Source organism: Saccopteryx bilineata, chromosome 4, assembly GCF_036850765.1.
Source record: "Saccopteryx bilineata isolate mSacBil1 chromosome 4, mSacBil1_pri_phased_curated, whole genome shotgun sequence".
Classification (NCBI taxonomy): Eukaryota; Metazoa; Chordata; class Mammalia; order Chiroptera; family Emballonuridae; genus Saccopteryx; species Saccopteryx bilineata.
The window spans coordinates 63,458,143-63,476,917 of record NC_089493.1 but is presented as its reverse complement, the minus strand read 5'-3'; the positions used below and the strand labels follow the sequence as shown (position 1 = coordinate 63,476,917).

The 18,775-nt window shown below is 43.1% G+C and overlaps 1 protein-coding gene across 4 annotated transcripts in view; it reads right to left on the bottom strand.

The window, feature by feature from the left end:
- ZNF280D (zinc finger protein 280D) overlaps positions 1-18,775 on the bottom strand; it is a 141,405-nt gene that overhangs the window by 120,409 nt on the left and 2,221 nt on the right. The window contains exon 1 of one of the 4 annotated variants that reach the window (XM_066276141.1): positions 13,660-13,741. The exons of the other annotated variants lie outside the window; for them this stretch is intronic. The gene's annotated coding sequence lies outside the window, so the exon portion shown is untranslated. Of the gene's footprint in view, positions 1-13,659; positions 13,742-18,775 lie in introns of those variants that run through there. 4 annotated transcript variants of the gene reach the window in all.

Here is an 18,775-nt window from a genome sequence, read left to right as displayed (position 1 = left end):
ACGCCCTTCCTTCTTCCTCAGCGGGGAAAAATACCTTACATTTGGTGCCAAAACCTGGGAGGAGTTGAAGCCCACTGGGACCGCTCCTCTCCCCTTCACTTCCCTTCCCTTCCGAGGAAGAACCAGTATCTCCAACTTTCCACCCACTTCAGCACACAGTGCGGTAAGACCCCTGCCTCCAGTCTCCCCTTAGTTCTTCTGCCGAGACTCCCTGTCTGTAATCGCAGCTGTGTCAGGGGTCTCTTTTCTGTTCCAAGTGTGTCTGCCTGTGAAGACATCCCGGGCACATCCACTCTACCTAACCGTCCAGTGGCCAGAAGCTGAGTTGCGGGATGCCAATTCTCATCTGTGACCACTCTGAGGACTGAGAGCAGCCATAGAGGCACAGGAATCTAAACCTGATCCCAAAACACTCCTGGACTGCCTTATCCGAAATCTCTCCCTCCCTAAAGAAGAGGAAACTGTTCTTCTTTGCTGTGGCCAGGCCACAGAACCCACTGGATAATCAAACCATGTGGCCTCCTGAAGAGACTTTCAATTTTAATACCCTCATCAATTTAACTATTGCCAAATAACTGGGAAATGGTTGGAGATCCCTTACATTCAGGGCTTCTAGTATTTGCACTCCCGTCCTAATCTCTGTGCCACCTGCTACATGGCACTGGCCCATTTTGGCCAGAGAAACCTCCACTCCTTATTTTTCCTCCTTCACCTACCCCTTTGAGGAACTCTCCCCCTCCTGCCCGACCACTGGGGGCACCCCTCTCTCGGGGACCCCTCTCTGATCCCTCTGCAGACCTCTTTCACTGGGGTCTATTCCCTCCAGAAAATCCCCTCCCCTGCTGGCCAGGGGCCCCTCCCTTCTCCACTGTGTTCTTAAGCCCCTCCTCCCTCAGGCCACCCTCTGCTAGGTCATTGGCCCTCACACCAGTTTGTAGGGCTCCTGATCTCATGGCCGAACAACGATCTTCTTGCAGGAAGGTCTGGCCCTGTCCTGCCTCTGGCTCCAGCGTTTCCAGCCGGATCTGGGTGCCAGGCTCCCCAGGAGCCCCCCTCCTCTTATTCTCACCCCCAAACCCCTATCCAAGACCTGTGAACATGGCATTTAGTTTTTAATGGTCGCAGCTAGTAGAAAAAGGCTGAGGCTGTTCGCCAGGCCCACATGCAGCAGAAGGTAACGCTCCAAACCCAGACTCTTGTGGCAGCCCTGAGGCCGGCAGAACAACAGGGGCAAGGCACAGGAGGTGCCCAACCCAAATCCGGGCCACAAAGAGGATCCCCACCAGGAGCTTGCTTTAAGTGTGGCAAGGAGGGTCACTGGTCCCAGCAGTGCCCACTAAGCCCTGCCCTGACTGCAAGCAGCCTGGTCATTGGCAGAGCAATTGCCCCTTTTGGGCAACAGACTCATCCTCAGCACCTCTACATGGAGGCCAAGCCAGCCAGGTGGGCCCACCACTTGAACTCCTAGGCCTCATGGACGACTGACATGGCTGGGACTCAAAGACCCCCATCACCTTCACAGAGCCATGGGTAATGCTACAGAAGCGGGTAAGTCCATCTCATTTCTTGTGGACACAAGGGCTACCTTCTCTGTTTTGCCATCACATGCTGGACCTCTAGTTCCCTCACAGGTGTCAGTTATGCGAATGGATGGGACCCCTTCTTTTCCTCTTCTCGCACCACCCATGACATGCAGTTTGGACGGAATCCCCTTTCTCACACTCCTTCAGATTCTTTCTTTCCTCGACCTAATAATTAGGCTTCTTTTGACACTGAATTCCCCATTTTTCTCTCTTAGCCAAACCTCCCTCCTCTTGCCACCTACCTCCCCTTTCTGTATTTACTCCGCCATCTTCTTAGGGAACACGTGGACAGGACCCTTCCTTCCATAGGGGTCCAGATGAAGCACACCCAGCAGTCCCCCTCCAACCAGGGTTTTTCTGAGAAAGCTCCAGCCTGGCTCCCTACAGCCCAGATGGACGGGACCCCATATGGTAATATTGACTACTACTACTGCAGCCAAACTCCTAGGACAAACACCTTGCTGTCATGTCTTTCGCCTCAAGCTTGCCCCCATGCAGGACCACTGGCAGTCGGAACCACTGGGCCCTACCTGTCTCTGGCTCACCAAAAGGTTGGGCCCTGCAGATCCCCTATTGCTCCTGTCCCATCCACCAGAAACCTGCCGCCAGAATGAGCTAAAGCAGGGAGCAATGCTGTTCAATGAGATTAGCGTAATGGAAGAAAACATCAATCTCCTCAACCGTCTGTGAGAGAAACTGAGCAAGAATCTCTCCTCCTACAACCTGCTTAACTCCTGGTGGCAGCCACCCACTCTCACCTGGGCTGCCCCTATCCTAGGTCCTCTTCTAATTATCAGCATATTACTCATATTTGCTCCTCTTTTTTTTAATTCTAACAGGACCGCATCTGTGAAGTTTCTCGAGTCACGATCAAACAGATGTTCCTACACCCATGTGACTCCCTCAAAGCCACCACCTTCTGACCTCCCTTCCCCACAGTGCCACTAACGAGCAGGAAGTAGCCAGACAAACAGTAGCACCCCTAACTAACATAAAAGGTTGGAATGTGAGGTCAGTGGGCAATGAAGGAAGGTCACCTGAGGAACCAAACCCAGGAACTTTGGCTAGAACCGCCCACACCCATACGCGCCAAAAGAAACTTCCCAGGAGTCCTTTGGAAAAGAGCGTCTGCCAGCCAATGAAATTTCGCCACGTCATATTAACTCGACCACCCTAAACGATCCTTTAAATATCCCTGTTGGGCAGATAAAATGTATTATGCTCACTTTGTTAAAGGTGGTGCTGCCCAACTGAGGCCGTCGCCCAGGTGATATTAATGTGTGTTGGGGATCCTTGTAGCCTGGGGCTTGGTTTTGGGATTAAGCCTTTCCCACCCTTTTTGATGTAGGGTGGTACAATCCAATCATGCCTCAGAGGTGACTTTGTATTAGAGACTTCCTTACTTTGTATATTGGATTAGAGGTTGTGAAGCTACAGTATAAAGTGGGGGTAAAACGGGAGTTTGTGCTCTTGGTTCCTGAGATTATCATTAGGAGAGCAGAGGAGAGCAGAGTAAGGCCACGTGGAGGAGGCCAGGAGAAGCAGCCAAGATGGTGGAGTGCTGAGTGAGATGCCAGTTTGTGCAGTTTGTATCTGGGATAAGGAAGGAGATGGGGAACTGAGGAGAATAAGGCTGGTGAGCTAGAAACCTTTGATTCTAGGAAACTCAGATAAATCAGTAGCTTTGTGAGCACTGAATGTGATTGGGTTTTGGAGCCCAGTGTATGTTTTACTTGCCCGCCGGGTGCAAGCTAGGATTAAAGACTATGGCCCACCAGTTTGTGGCTCCGTTGTTTCTTTACCAACTATCCGAATCCAATGCGAACCTGCATAGGCCAGAAGGCTGCTGTGATAGTTGCCCTGGCCGTAGCTTCTGGCTTTACAATCCCCCATGCGGATTTCCTCATGCAACCTCTCTGGCCTCTGGCCCCCGGACCAGAGAACCTCATCGGGCAGGATGCGCTGTACTAAAGTAAAGCTTTTGCTTATCCACACTTCATGGCTACACCCTTCCTTCTTCCTCGGTGGGGGAAAAATACCTTACATTACCTATCAGTTCTCAGTAGTGGCCTATAAAATCATCAAATATTAAACTCTAACATTAAACTCTCAACTATTTATAAGTCCTTCATCCCTTAACTGCTGAAGACTGCTATATGGATACTTAAACTCATCTCAAATTCAGTATTTCCAGAGTGAACACAACTTCCCCCCCCAAATAAGCTCTACTGCATTATTCATAAATGTTATTGAATTGTACACTTTAAAAGAGTGACTTTTATGTTAATCTTACCTTAATTTAAAAAAATTAGCTCTACACTAGCACTTTTTCTACATATGAAACTGTCATCCTTCCAATCATGTTCTTCGAGTTCTCTTCAATGCCTCTTTCATTTTTAAAAATAAATTTCTTATTGAGAATATCTCCTTCTTTCACTCATCATACCTAATCAATTCCCCAGTTTTATAGTCTTCCTTCAAATTATCTCCCATAGCCTGACCAGGTGGTGGCGCAGTGGATAGAGCGTCAGACTGGGATGCGGAAGGACCCAGGTTCGAGACCCCGAGGTCGCCAGCTTGAGCGCGGGCTCATCTGGCTTGAGCAAAGAGCTCACCAGCTTGGACCCAAGGTCGCTGGCTCCAGCAGGGGGTTACTCGGTCTGCTGAAGGCCCACGGTCAAGGCACATGTGAGAAAGCAATCAATGAACAACTAAGAAGTCGCAACGCGCAACGAGAAACTGATGATTGATGCTTCTCATCTCTCTCCATTCCTGTCTGTCCCTGTCTATCTCTGCCTCTGTAAAAAAAAAAAAAAAAAAAAAAAAAAATTATCTCCCATAACTACCTGTGACTTCTCATTCACTAAGTACTTGTTCAGTCCCTTACCTCACACCTATAGTAAGAGATTTTACATTCTAAAATTCAGTTTATACCTGGTCTTTCAGCATCCAGATCTATCTGCTTTCACTCATGCAATACTGAACCACCAAATTAACAATTTCCTAAAATAATGCTTTCTTTGTGTCACTTACCAATTCCAAACTCTTCAATAACTCCTCACCAACCCATGTAGAGCTGTATTATCCTCGTGCCACAGTTTCCAGAATGCAGTGAGGTTCAGAGTAGCTCAAAAGCTCTAGATTGCGCCCTGGCCAGTTGGCTCAGGCTCAGTGGTAGAGCGTCAGCCTGGCGTACAGAAGTCCCGGGTTCGATTCCCGGCCAGGGCACACAGGAGAAGCGCCCATCTGCTTCTCCACCCCTCCCCCTCTCCTTCCTCTCTGTCTCTCTCTTCCCCTCCCGCAGCGAGGCTCCATTGGAGCAAAGATGGCCCGGAAGCTGCGGATGGCTCCTTGGCCTCTGCCCCAGGCAACAGAGTGACACCCCGGGAGGGGCAGAGCGTCACCCCCTGGTGGGCGTGCCGGGTGGATCCCGGTCGGGCGCATGCGGGAGTCTGTCTGACTGTCTCTCCCCGTTTCCAGCTTCAGAAAAATACAAAAATAAAAAATAAAATTAAAAAAAAAGCTCTAGATTGCAATCTTGTGAGGTTGAATTTTCCCCATTTCAACATAACAATGTAGTACAACAGATTGAATGCAGAAACAAATGAGAATCTAGCTGTCTTCATTAAGACAGATGTTAAGGAGATTGAAAAAAATGTAAATGTCACTCCTCTCCAAATTTTTTGTTTTGGAAAATACACTTGTTTTTCATAAAAACATTTATATTAATATTCAATGGGTTTATTATAGTCATTTTAAAGTAAAGTAATATATATTTGTTAAATTTCTTGGATTGGCGTTGTAGACTTCAAGGTGAAGAGTCCACGCTTAGAAATTAATCCAACCACATATTTCAGAGGGGCAGGTTTAATATTTCTTCAGTATGACACTGCCTGAATAACAGTGGTTGGTGCTGCCAGGATACAAGGCTAGTCCTGCACTATCTAGCCCCAAAAGAACATGTAGTCCAAATGAGGTTGAAATGAGAGAAGACCAAGGCATCACGTCTTACAAAATGAATATAAAGAATCTGGCACTCAGTATTACAATAAATGAAACGAACTTTTTCTGAGACTTACTTTTCTCATTTATAAAATATGAATAATGATATCACCATCTCGAAGAAGTATTTGTTTTGATGATGAAATATAATTGTGAATACACTTTCTAATGCATTTTACAATAAAAGATTAGACTCTCTTGTGTTACAACTTCTCAAGTGGACACAAATACTAACAATGTAGTATCAAAAAAGTAGCAACAATTTTTCTTTCCTATTTTTTTAAATTTATTGATTTGAGAGAGAGAAACATGAATTTTTTTTCCACTTATTTATGCCTTCACTGATTCTTTTATGTGCCCTGACCTGGGATGGAACCCACAACCTTGGTATATGGGGACAACACTCCTAACCAACTGAAAACCCAGCCAGGGTCTGTCGATTTTCTATTTATATTTTTCTATTCATTTTTTCTTTTTTTAAGAGAGGAGGGGAGGAGGGGCAATAGTGAGACAGACTCCTACAGGTGCCCCAACCAAGATCCACTCAGCAACCCCTGCTGGAGGCTAAATGCTCCAATCAACTGAGCTATTGTTAGCACCTGAGGTTGATGCTGGGACCAATCTAAATGGCTGCAGAAGGGGAAGAGGAGAAAAGAGAGGAAGGGAAAGAGAAGCAGATGGTCGCTTCGCATGTGTGCCCTGACCAGGAATCAAACCAGTGACGTCCATAAACCAGGCCAACGCTCTATCCACTGAGCCAGCCAGGGCCATATTTCTATTCAAAAAAGTTGGAAGATATATTATGTATTTCCCCCCCCCTTAACTTAAAAAAAAAAGCCATTTCCATGTTTTACTTTGTTTATGTGGGTCTGTCTCTCAGCAGTCAACAATCCTATAGCATTGAAAATCAGATAATCTACACCTTAAATAAGAAAAGCAAACTAAGTAAACAAAGCTGGAGATAGGGATTAGAATATACTCAAAACTGCCAGACCCCTTTCAAAGGCTCTCCACCCTCTTAAGGTTTTGCATCTCCAACTTGCCAAAGGTAAACACCCACAAAATAAGGAAAACACAGGGTTAGAGCCTAAAAGCAAGGATCAACTAATGTTCTTTTCTTTGGTTAACAACACTCAACTGAAAGGCATTCAAGTAGTGTCATACTGAAGAAATATTAAACCTGGCCCCCCAAAAAAGTGTGTTGATTAACTTCTAAGGATGGAATATTCACCTTTGAGTCCTTAAAACCCAATCTAAGAGCCTGACCTGTGGTGGCGCAGTGGATAAAGTGTCAACCTGGAAACGCTGAGGTTGCCGGTTCAAAACCCTGGGCTTGCCTGGTCAAGGCACATATGGGAGTTGATGCTTCCTGCTCCTCCCCCCTTCTCTCTCTCTCTCTCTCTCTCTCTCTCTCTCTCTCTCTCCCCCCTCTCTATAATGAATAAATAAAAATCTAAAAAAAAAAAATTGTTTAAAAAAACAAAAAAAACAAAAAAAAAACCCAATCTAAGAAATTTAACATATATATTAATTTACTTTAAAATAACAAAAATAAACCCATTGAATATTAATGTTTTTATGAAAAATAACTATTTTCTAAATCAAAAAATTTAGCGAATGCCATTATTCTAGATTTTTCCAAATCTCATTAACATCTGTCTTAATTAAGACAGCTATATTCTTTTTTTTTTTTTTCTTTTTTTTTGTATTTTTCTGAAGCTGGAAACGGGGAGAGACAGTCAGACTCCCGCATGTGCCCGACCGGGATCCACCCGGCACACCCACCAGGGGGCGATGCTCTGCCCACCAGGGGGCGATTCTCTGCCCCGACCAGAGCCACTCTAGCGCCTGAGGCAGAGGCCAAGGAGCCATCCCCAGCGCCTGGGCCATCTTTGCTCCAATGGAGCCTTGGCTGCGGGAGGGGAAGAGAGAGACAGAGAAGAAGGGGGGGGGTGGAGAAGCAAATGGGCGCTTCTCCTATGTGCCCTGGCTGGGAATCGAACCCGGGACTTCTGCACACCCGGCTGATGCTCTACCGCTGAGCCAACCGGCCAGGGCCAAGACAGCTATATTCTCTTATTTGCTTCTGCATTCAATTTGTTGCACTACACTGTTCTATGAAGAAAATTCAACCTCACAAGATTGGAAGGTGGTAAAGAGAAAAACTTGTAGAACCCTTGAAAGTGTCTCAAGTCCCTAGACCACAATTAAAGAACTGATACACTAAATAAACTAAGTCGCCTGACCTGTGGTGGCGCAGTGGGATAAAGCGTCAACCTGGAACACTGAGGTTGCCGGTTCGAAACCCTGGGCTTGCCTGGTCAAGGCACATATGGGAGTTGATGCTTCCTGCTCCTCCCCTTTCTCTCTCTCTCTCTCTCTCTCTCTCTCTCTCTCTTCTCTCTAAAAATCAATAAATAAAATATTTTAAATAAACTAAGTCAAAACCTGTTTAAAATTTAGGACTGACCCTGGCTGGTTGGCTCAGTGGATAGAGAATCAATCAGCCTGGCGTGTGGACATCTGGAATTTAATCCCTGGTCAGGGCATGTGTAAGAAGCAACCATCTGATTCTTCTCCCCTCCCTCTCCCCCTCTCAAAGTCCAGGCACCAAGATAGCTCTGTTGGTCCAAGCATCCACCTCAGGCACTGAGGATAGTTCAGTTGATTTGAGCATTGGCCCCAGACAGGGATTGCCAGATGGATCCCAGTTCAGGAGCATGCAGGAGGGAGTCTGTCTATTTCCGCTCCTCTCACTTAAATAAATAAATAAATAAAATAATTATTTTTTAAAGCAGGGCTATATTAAAATAGTGGCTATATTGGCTAGTCAAAAAATTTGGCTTGCCTGACCTGTGGTGGCACAGTGGATAAAGTGTTGACCTAGAAATGCTGAGGTCGCTGGTTCGAAACCCTGAGCTCGCCTGGTCAAGGCACATATGGGAGTTGATGCTTCCTGCTCCTCACCTCCTCTCTCTCTCTCTCTCCCTCTCTCTCTCCTCTCTAAAATGAATGAATAATAAAAAAAATTATAAAAAAAATTTTGGCTATACCAACCCAAAGATTAAAGTAATAATATCAAACTGTTAGGAAATATTCAATTAATGAGCACAACACTAAGAAAAAGTATTTATTAAGCAGTAATTATGTATAAGGCATTGTGTTTAAGAACACAAAGAAGAAAGCCAATAACACAAATCACTAAACCAGAAAAACAGAAATGTTCACAATGAAAATAATTTAAATAAAAAATATTTTTGGTTTAATCGAGTTCACCAAAAAGCATAAATATTATACCCTGATCCTACAGGGTTCCAATTAATCATTTTTAACTACGAAGAATCTCTAAGGTAAAATTTGGAAAGGGGGGGATGGTAATAACCAAAAAATTTTGAAATGGAAACCTCATAGATTAACTTTTTTTTTTAAGGTAAGAGGAGGGGAGATAGTGAGGCTGACTCCCATATGCACCCTGACATGAATACGCCCAGCAACCCTGTCTGGGGCCAATGTTCGAGTACCAAGCCATTTTTTAGCACCTGAGGCTGACATGGTTGGACCAACCTAGCCATCCTCAGTGTCCGAGGCCATGCTTGAACCAATCTAGCCACTGGCTGTGGGGGAGGAAGAGGGAGAAATGGGGAAGACATACAGAGGAGGGGAGAAGTAGTTGGTAGCTTCTCATGTGTGCCCTAACCAGGGACTGAATCTCAGGATCCATACACCAGACAGAGGCTCTACCCACTGAATAACTTCCTAAGTACTACTTGCATTCATTAGAGATGGGAATACAAAAGGCTGACAAATCTGCCTGACCAGGTGGTGGCGCAGTGGATAGAGCGTCGGACTGGGATGCAGAAGAACCCAGGTTCGAGACCCCGAGGTCGCCAGCTTGAGCGCGGGCTCATCTGGCTTGAGCAAAGAGCTCACCAGCTTGGACCCAAGGCTGCTGGCTCCAGCAGGGGGTTACTCGGTCTGCTGAAGGCCCACGGTCAAGGCACATGTGAGAAAGCAATCAATGAACAACTAAGAAGTCCCAACGCGCAAAGAGAAACTGATGATCGATGCTTCTCATCTCTCTCCGTTCCTGTCTGTCTGTCCCTGTCTAACTCTGCCTCTGTAAAAAAAAAAAAAAAAAAAAAAAAAAAAGGCTGACAAACCTATCACAATAGAAGGAGAGGCAGACTAGCTTAATATGAGTGTTGTCCAAATTAACTATTAACCTTCAGTATACTATCAAAGTCCATAGAAAGTTTTAGTTTTTATTTTCTTTCTTGACCAGTTCTAGTTCTCAGGTTTGACAGTTTAGGACTTTAACTGTTTTGCAAAGATCTTCAAACAGCAAGAATATATTACTTTTAAGTATAATGAAACTCATTTTATCTTTTTTTTGTGTATGTGATAGAGACAGAGAGAGGGACAGATAGGGACAGACAGGAAGGGAGATGAGAAACATCAGTTCTTCTTTGTGGCACTTTAGTTGTTCACTGACTGCTTCCTCATATGTGCCTTGATGGGGAGAGGGGGTGGCTACAGCAGAGCTAGTGACCCTTGCTTAAGCTAGCAATCTTGGGCTCAAGCCAGTGACCTTGGGCTTCAAGCCAGTGACCTTTAGCCTCAAGACAGCTACCATGGGGTCATGTCTATGATCCAATGCTCAAGCCAGCAACCCCATGCTCAAGCTGGTGACCTCGGGGTTTCGAACCTGGGTCCTTTGTGTCCCAGTCTGACACTCTATCCACTGCACCACCGTCTGGTCAGGCAAAATTCATTTTATATTACAATTACTATGAGTCTACAGAATCATTTTATAAATCTAAGACATGTTATAGGATCTTAGTGATTTCAGTATTCCTACATGTTGAAATATTCTGTGAATTCCATCATCCCAGATTTCACCATTGTACATCAATTATTCCCAACTATGCTTTAAAAAAGAAAAACAGGATGTATTTGCTGGGACACTTGAATCCATGTAAAATCAATAAATTAAAATCAATAAAAAAAACCCTAAAGTAATAAGAAAGCAGAAGAATGATTTAGTTGTCTAGAAGGATAATCCAAGAGTGAAATAAATCAGCACTAATACATTATCCTTCAGTTCTTTTTTTTTTTTTTTTTATTTATTCATTTTAGAAAGGAGAGAGAGAGGGAGAGAAGAGAGAGACAGAGAGAGAGAAGGGGGAGGAGCAGGAAGCATCAACTCCCATATGTGCCTTGACCAGGCAAGCCCAGGGTTTTGAACCGGTGACCTCAGCATTTCCAGGTCGACGCTTTATCCACTGCGCCACCACAGGTCAGGCATCCTTCAGTTCTTTATCTTTTGTTCAGTTTACTGTTTTGCACAAAATACTGTATCACTTTTAAAAAAGGTAGAGAAGACTGAAGACATCATCTTTGTGGTCTGTGTTAGGAAGAAAAAATTTTATTTTACCCTTTTAGGCTGCAGTAGCTGGGGGCCTATGACTTAAACTAACAAAAGATAGAAAAAGCACACAATTTTTACTAATGTTTACATACATAAGACTTTACTGAAAGGAAGTAAAACTCAAGCAGTTAAACTTGAGGGCTTATATATGATTTTAACAAAGAAAATGAGATCTGGACTTTGAGAGACAATAAATCAAAGAGAAGTAAACTAGGAAATATATAAAGGAACTAATGAAAATAAGAGTTATTTTAGCTAGGTCTGTTTATGCAAACATCTTAGTAACAATTCTTCATCTCTCTTTCCTTTCTAATATGGAGGAAAGGAAGGAAGGATATGGCACAAAAAGAAATTTATGCCCTATTTTGGCAGACAATGGGCGAGCAGAAAACTTCCTACATCTGTTGATTCTCAACTGCCTTTTGTTCAATATAATCCTATGTTAAAGTGGCACATTTTTGGATGGCATATCCTGATCCTCTTCAACCACTTTGTTTTCACTGAATAAAGAACTCAGAACTTTTTATTTTCAACCCATAATAGAATAGAAAAGTGACAGAGGAGACATTTCACAATTACTAGAAGAACCTAAGTATCAGGCAAAGATCAATGACAAGCACTTCAGTCTCTAATGGCAAATCTGGGAGATCTCAGACTGAGTCTTCAGATAAGATATCCACGATAAATTTTCTCAAACTCAGCAATGAACGAACAATATGTTTCTAAAAACTTAAAGGAGGCCGTGGCTGGTTGGCTCAGGGGTAGAGCATCAGCCACCATGTGGATGTCCCAGGTTTGATTCCCAGGCAGGGGACACAGGAGAAGTGATCGTGTGCTTCTCCCCCTTCTCTCACTCTCTGCCCCTCCCACAGCTCTGGCTCAAGTGGTTCTAACTCACTGGCCCACTAAGAATGGCCTCATGGAGCTTCTATGCCTCAGGTGTTGAAAATAGCTTAGTTGTAACCATAGCCCAAGATGGGCAGAGCACCACCTCTAAGTGAGATTTCGGTGGATCCCCAGCGGGGTGCATGCGAGTCTGTCTACCTCCCCTCCTCTCACTTGGAAAAGAAGAAAAAAATAAATAAAGTCCAGAAGGCAATATCTGCCTTTAAAAAAAAAACAAAGAAAACCTAAAAGTAAATAGATATTCTCATTTAGCAGGAAGAATGTCACCATGCAATATTTTTACAAGAATTCAGACCATGCTCTTTTGCTAAAAGAATATGTGACAGTCTTCATTTATCCTTCATGTTTGTGTGCTAAAATTCAACTTAATACAGCTCATAAGTGGACAAGTGTTGAGCGCAGGTGTATACAATGGTGACTAAAAGGAATGAGATGAAACAGAAATCTTTAAAAGTCATTGGAATGATTATTCTAATTGGTGCCTACAAATTTAAAACTGAAAATATCTTGCAGTTATGAAGATATCTACCCTCTTCAACAAAATTATGAACCATAAAGGTTTCAAAAAATTCAAGTATTGCCCTGGCCGGTTGGCTCAGCGGTAGAGCGTCGGCCTAGCGTGCGGAGGACCCGGGTTCGATTCCCGGCCAGGGCACACAGGAGAAGCGCCCATTTGCTTCTCCACCCCTCCGCCGCACTTTCCTCTCTGTCTCTCTCTTCCCCTCCCACAGCCGAGGCTCCATTGGAGCAAACATGGCCCGGGCGCTGGGGATGGCTCTGTGGCCTCTGCCTCAGGCGCTAGAGTGGCTCTGGTCGCAACATGGCGACGCCCAGGATGGGCAGAGCATCGCCCCCTGGTGGGCAGAGCGTCGCCCCTGGTGGGCGTGCCGGGTGGATCCCGGTTGGGCGCATGCGGGAGTCTGTCTGACTGTCTCTCCCTGTTTCCAGCTTCAGAAAAATACAAAAAAAAAAAAAAAAAATTCAAGTATTGTATTGGCAATGTACAAGCAAAATGAAAACCCAAAAGGAATAAGATTGAACTTAATAGGAAAGTATTTAACACTTCAAATCATTATTTACAAGATAAACATCATGATGATGTTTCAGGTACATACCTTCAAAATCTGGAAAATATCCAGTGGACAAGTGACAAAAAATCATAGAATTGGAAGATGCAGAGCTACAGAGATTCAGAAAAGGGTGAAAGCCAAGTCAAGAGTATTACAAAAATTACAAGAAGTAACTGAAGAGTATTAAAATTCTGTCAGAAATAGAACTTGTGACAAAATTTTTATAAATTTACAATTGGCTTAATATTATCCAGCAAGAAATTTTCCTTTGTTTGTTGGCAGTAACAGGTGGAACAGGATTGAATTGTGAAATCTCACAAGTGGAAATCAAGAGAAGTCAATTGCACATTACTGTATTTCAAACATACCTGATGAGTCTTACTGTTCTAAGAAAAACCAGTTACTCTTCTTAAGGCATTTTCAAGCATCAATGAATTTAAAAAAACCTGAATATATTAACAGGAAGATAGCTGTAATGTAAAAAAACTAAAGGAAAGGTAGATACACTCAGTAAGAGAGTCATAACCTGTACTTGCAAAAGAATGACTTCAAGATAATGGCCTATGATTGATATTAGTGCAGAGAATGCTTTCATTGTATGGGGAATTATAAACCGGTAAGTAACATAGAAAAATATTTCTCTTACAACTAAACAACTTATAGTAATTACCTTAGAGAATTTTGTCTCACCCTCTAACCAGAATGCTCCTTCGCAAAGGTCTCAAAGTAGAAAAAATAAAGGAAGATGTACTCTGTGTGGATACAAAAAGTAATAATAATAAAAAAGTGCTACAATTGTAATAAGAATGTCTGCCAAAAGTATGCAAATGTGACACATATTCATTGTGGTGATGATGTGTAATTAGATGCATAAGATGTATTTTTTGTTTTTTATTTCTTTAGGTATATACAAAGAGATTTGCTACGTTTAAATTCTTATTAAAAGCTTTAATAAGATGTCTGACATTATTCTTTTATTTTTCTCTAAATCATATGAAATAAATTATATAATATATAATTACAGGAAATAATTTAAAATGAAATAATTCCTTTCAGCCTGACCAGGCAGTGGCGCAGTGGATAGAGCATCGGACTGGGATGCGGAAGGACCCAGGTTCGAGACCCCAAGGTCACCAGCTTGACTGCAGGCTCATCTGGTTTGAGCAAAATCTCACCAGTTTGGACCCAAGGTTGCTGGCTCGAGGGTTACTGTAAAGCCAGGAGCCGTGGCCAGGGCTACTATCACAGCAGCCTTCTGGCCCATGCAGGTTCGCATTGGATTTGGACAGTCGGTAAAGAAACAACGGAGCCAAGAACTGATGGGCCTTCATCTTTAATTCTAGCTTGCACCCGGTGGGCAAGTAAAAAATACACACTGGGCTCCAAAACCCACTCACATTCAGTGCTCACAAAGCTACTGATTTATCCGAGTTTCCTAGAATCAAAGGTTTCTAGCTCACCAGACTTATTCACCTCTGTTCCCCATCTCCTTCCTTCTCCCTGCATAAACTGCACAAACTGGCCTCTTACTCAACACTCCGCCATCTTGGCTGCTTCTCCTGGCCTACTCCACGTGGCCTCCTTCTCTACTCTCTGCTCTGCTCTCTCCTCTAATGATAATCTCAGGAACCAAGAGAGCAAGCTCCCGTTCTGCCCCCATTTTATAGTGTAGCTTCACAACCTTTAATCCAATATACAAAATAGGGTTGTCTCTAATACAAAGTCACTTCTCTGAGGCATGATTGTATTGTACCGCCCCACATCAAAAAGGGTGGGAAAGGCTTAATCCCAAAACCAAGCCCCAGGCTACAAGGATTCTCAACACATATTAATATCACCTGGGCGACGGCCTCACGTGGGCAGCACCATCTTTAACAAAGTGAGCATAATATATTTTATCTGCCCAACAGTTATTCAGTCTGCTGAAGGCCCGCAGTCAAGGCACATATGAGAAAGCAATCAATGAACAACTAAGGTGTCACAATGCGCAACGAAAAACTGATGATTGATGCTTCTCATCTCTCCGTTCCTGTCTGTCTGTCCGTCTATCCCTCTCTGACTCTGTCTCTGTTAAAAAAAAAAAAAAGGGCCCTGTGGCCAGTTGGCTCAGTGGTAGAGCGTCAGCCTGGCGTGCAGGAGTCCCGGGTTCGATTCTCGGCCAGGGCACACAGAAAAAGCACCCATCTGCTTCTCCACCCCTCCCCCTCTCCTTCCTCTCTGTCTCTCTCTTCCCCTCCCGCAGCCAAGGCTCCAATGGAGCAAGGTTGGCCCGGGCACTGAGAATGGCTCCATGGCCTCTGTCTCAGGCACTAGAATGACTCTGGTTGCAACAGAGCGATGCCCCAGATGGGCAGAGCATCGTCCCCTGGTGGGCATGCCGGGTGGATCCCAGTCGGGCGCATGTGGGAGTCTGTCTGACTGCCTCCCCATTTCCCACTTCAGAAAAATACAAAAAAAAAAAAAAAAGAAATAGTTCCTTTCAAGCTGGATGGTAACTAGCAATAACTATCTTTCTTGGACTAATGAGAGTTAAAAAGAATCCTTAGAAGAAAGTGCTTTGTAGAAATGAATAAAAATTCCAAACAAACATTTCTGATAGTTACCAAGTAAATCAAGTAATCATTTATATCTTTAAAACAACTTAACTGAAAAATCAAGTATTTTTAGTTCACTGAAATAGAAAAAAAAAGACAAACTGTTCGGGATTATATATTCAATTAGTGAATATGTCAAGTATTTTTCATCTTTTAAGAGTTACTTTTGTTGGCTCTGGCAGGGTCCTCAGTTGGTCAGTGATACATCAAGACTGTGGGTTCGATCCTGGGCCAGGACATATACAAGAATCAACTAATGAATGCACAAATAAATGGAATAACAAATTGTATTTTTCTCTTTCTCTCCTCCATTCTCTCTATATAAAATCAATAAATTAAAAAAAATTAGAAATGCAACTTTAAGAAAATAAAATAACAAACTATGTCATCAATAAATTCTAACTTCCTGTCACCTACAACTCTGGTTTACCTTCTAGTTATAAAAATTGCTTTTCCAGCCCTGGCTGGTTGGCTCAGTGGTAGAATGTTGGCCTGGCGTGCAGGAGTCCCGGGTTCAATTCCCGGCCAGGGCACACAGAAGCGCTCATCTGCTTCTCCACCCCCCCCCCTCCTTCCTCTCTGTCTTTCTCTTCCCCTCCCACAGCCAAGGCTCCATTGGAGCAAGGTTGGCCCGGGCGCTGAAGATGGCTCTGTGACCTCTGCCTCAGGCGCTAGAATGGCTCTAGTTGCAACACAGTAATGCCCCAGATGGGCAGCGCATCGCCCCTGATGGGCGTGCCGGGTGGATCCTGGTCAGGCGCATGCGGGAGTCTGTCTGACTGCCTCCCCATTTCCAACTTCAGAAAAATACAAAAAAAATAATAATAATAAAAATTTTTTTAAAATTTGCTTTTCCATTTAGGTATATCCCCTGCTCAATTCATATAGAACCTTGACATGGTTCTAAAAGTTCTCTTGAATAAAGAAAACAAATGCAACAGAAAAGGATACTAAATTACTCCTCCCCTCTACTAAAAATAAAAACAATGCTGAGTAGTTCAACAATGGACCTAAGAAGCAGGAATGGACTACACAGACACCCTAACTGGAAAGAATGGGTTGAAGTGAAGAAATTGAGACTTGTAGTCGCCAATATCAAACCACCTCACAGCTTTTTTTATCTCCGCTCATAACTAGTTCTATAAGGACCCTAAACACATTTTCAAAAGAGAGTCTTTCTGACACCTACTTTCTGTCTCTTCACCCCTAATCACTCGAGGTTCTAAGGTAACAATTCCAAGTTACCTAAACTAGATCAGTTAGCCCTATCCTCCAAAATTGCTCCTCTCCTTCATCCCAAAACACCCATTTCCTAAAGTACTGCCAGTATGTCATATCAAATCACTGTAGATAAATTCATACCAAATAGTAAAGCCAAAATATCACCCCACAGATTACAGAGGTTCCTCAATTTACAATGGGGTTACGTTGCAATAAACCCATCATAAATTTTAAAACTCAAAGTCAAAAACACATTTCATACACCTAACCTATCAAACATCTTAGTTTAAGCCTAGTTTACCTTAAATGTGTTCAGAACACTTAGGTCACTAGGCTATCATCCAAAAGACTCGAACATCGCTCAATATCTAAACTATGTCACAAGCTGTGCTTGCTTCCAGGAACTAAAATAGATTGCAGAAAACAAAATGTGGAGGCCAAGCCCAACACTCAAAATGACGATGGGGCATTGGGAGCAAAAAGAACTGTGTGCAAAAGGATCAACTACAACAGAATAACACACGCCTAAAATAATTTAATCACCCCACATCACACCCTGTAAATATAGAAGGCTCTGCCCCAGTGGGGAAGGTGCCCTTAGAGCGTAAGCTCACCCTTTTCCATTCCTAGATCAAAAAGTTTCTGCTCTGCTTTAGGGAACGCAGTCTATTGGCACAAACTGACCCTGGTTTAGGTCCCTGACCAAGATTGCTGGGTAATGCTTAGATAGACTTACAGTTGGGTAAAATCATCTGACTGCTGCTATCCAGCATAATGAGAAAATATCATACCACCTATCACTAACCCAGGAAAAGATCAAAATTTGAAATTCAATTTCTACTGAATGTACATTGTTTTTGCACCATGGTAAAGTCGAAAAATCATAAGTTAAAGCACCCTACATCTGGGACTATCAGTACTTGCTAATTGTAAAAGGAAATCCTTACAATCAAGAGGCTATCTATCACCACCTTATATAAGAGATCAAATTTAAGATTGCTAATAGGATAACACTACTAGTTTATGTGTCTTCTGATGTATAATGTGAAATATATTGTATGACTTATGAAGTACTCCTGCCAAAAATATTAAGCCTGATCTATATTCAATGAATACAGGAGATCAAAGGTACAATGTATAAACCCCAAAAGGAAACTGTCAATAAATACAAAATGTGGATTGTTCTACAAGATCACTGGCCTAGTCTCTTCAAAAGGTCAATTTCATCACAAATTAAAAAAAGGAGGTAACAACACTAAATTAAAAGAAACTAACACGAATGTATTGTATGATTGGATACTGGTTCCAAAATAAATGATTAAAAAGGCCATTTGGAAGACCATGAGAAAAATGTGAAAACTACATACATATATTAGACTGTAGGGATTATATTCTTAACTTTAAATGTGATTGTGATATTGTGATTATATAGAAAACTGGCCTTACTCTTATGATACACAGACTGACACAATACAGTGCTTTGGTGTGAATCGTCATATCTGCAATGGGTTTTGAGAATGCTCACCAAAAAAGAATGTGAAATAGGTGTGGCAAAATGGTAACTATTAGAACTATGGTGTAGGTATGTGTTCAAACACACTATTAAACTTCTCAATGTTTGGAGGAAAAAATTACATGAAAAATTAAAGAAAAGGCTGAAAGGTTCAGAAATAAATTCTTAAAAGAGACAATTGTATCGTATTTCTTAAGTTTTGTAGGTGAGCCCTCTTGCTGCTTCTAATTCACCGCACTGTCTTAAAAACTAAAACACTATCGCCTGACCAGGCGGTGGGGTGGCACAGTGGATAGAGCGTCGAACTAGGATGCAGAGGAGCCAGGTTCGAGATCTCCAGGTCACCAACTTGAGCGCAGGCTAATCTGGCTTGAGCAAAAAGCTCACCAGCTTGGACCCAAGGTCGCTGGCTCCAGCAAGGGGTTACTTGGTCTGCTGAAGGCCCGCAGTCAAGGCAC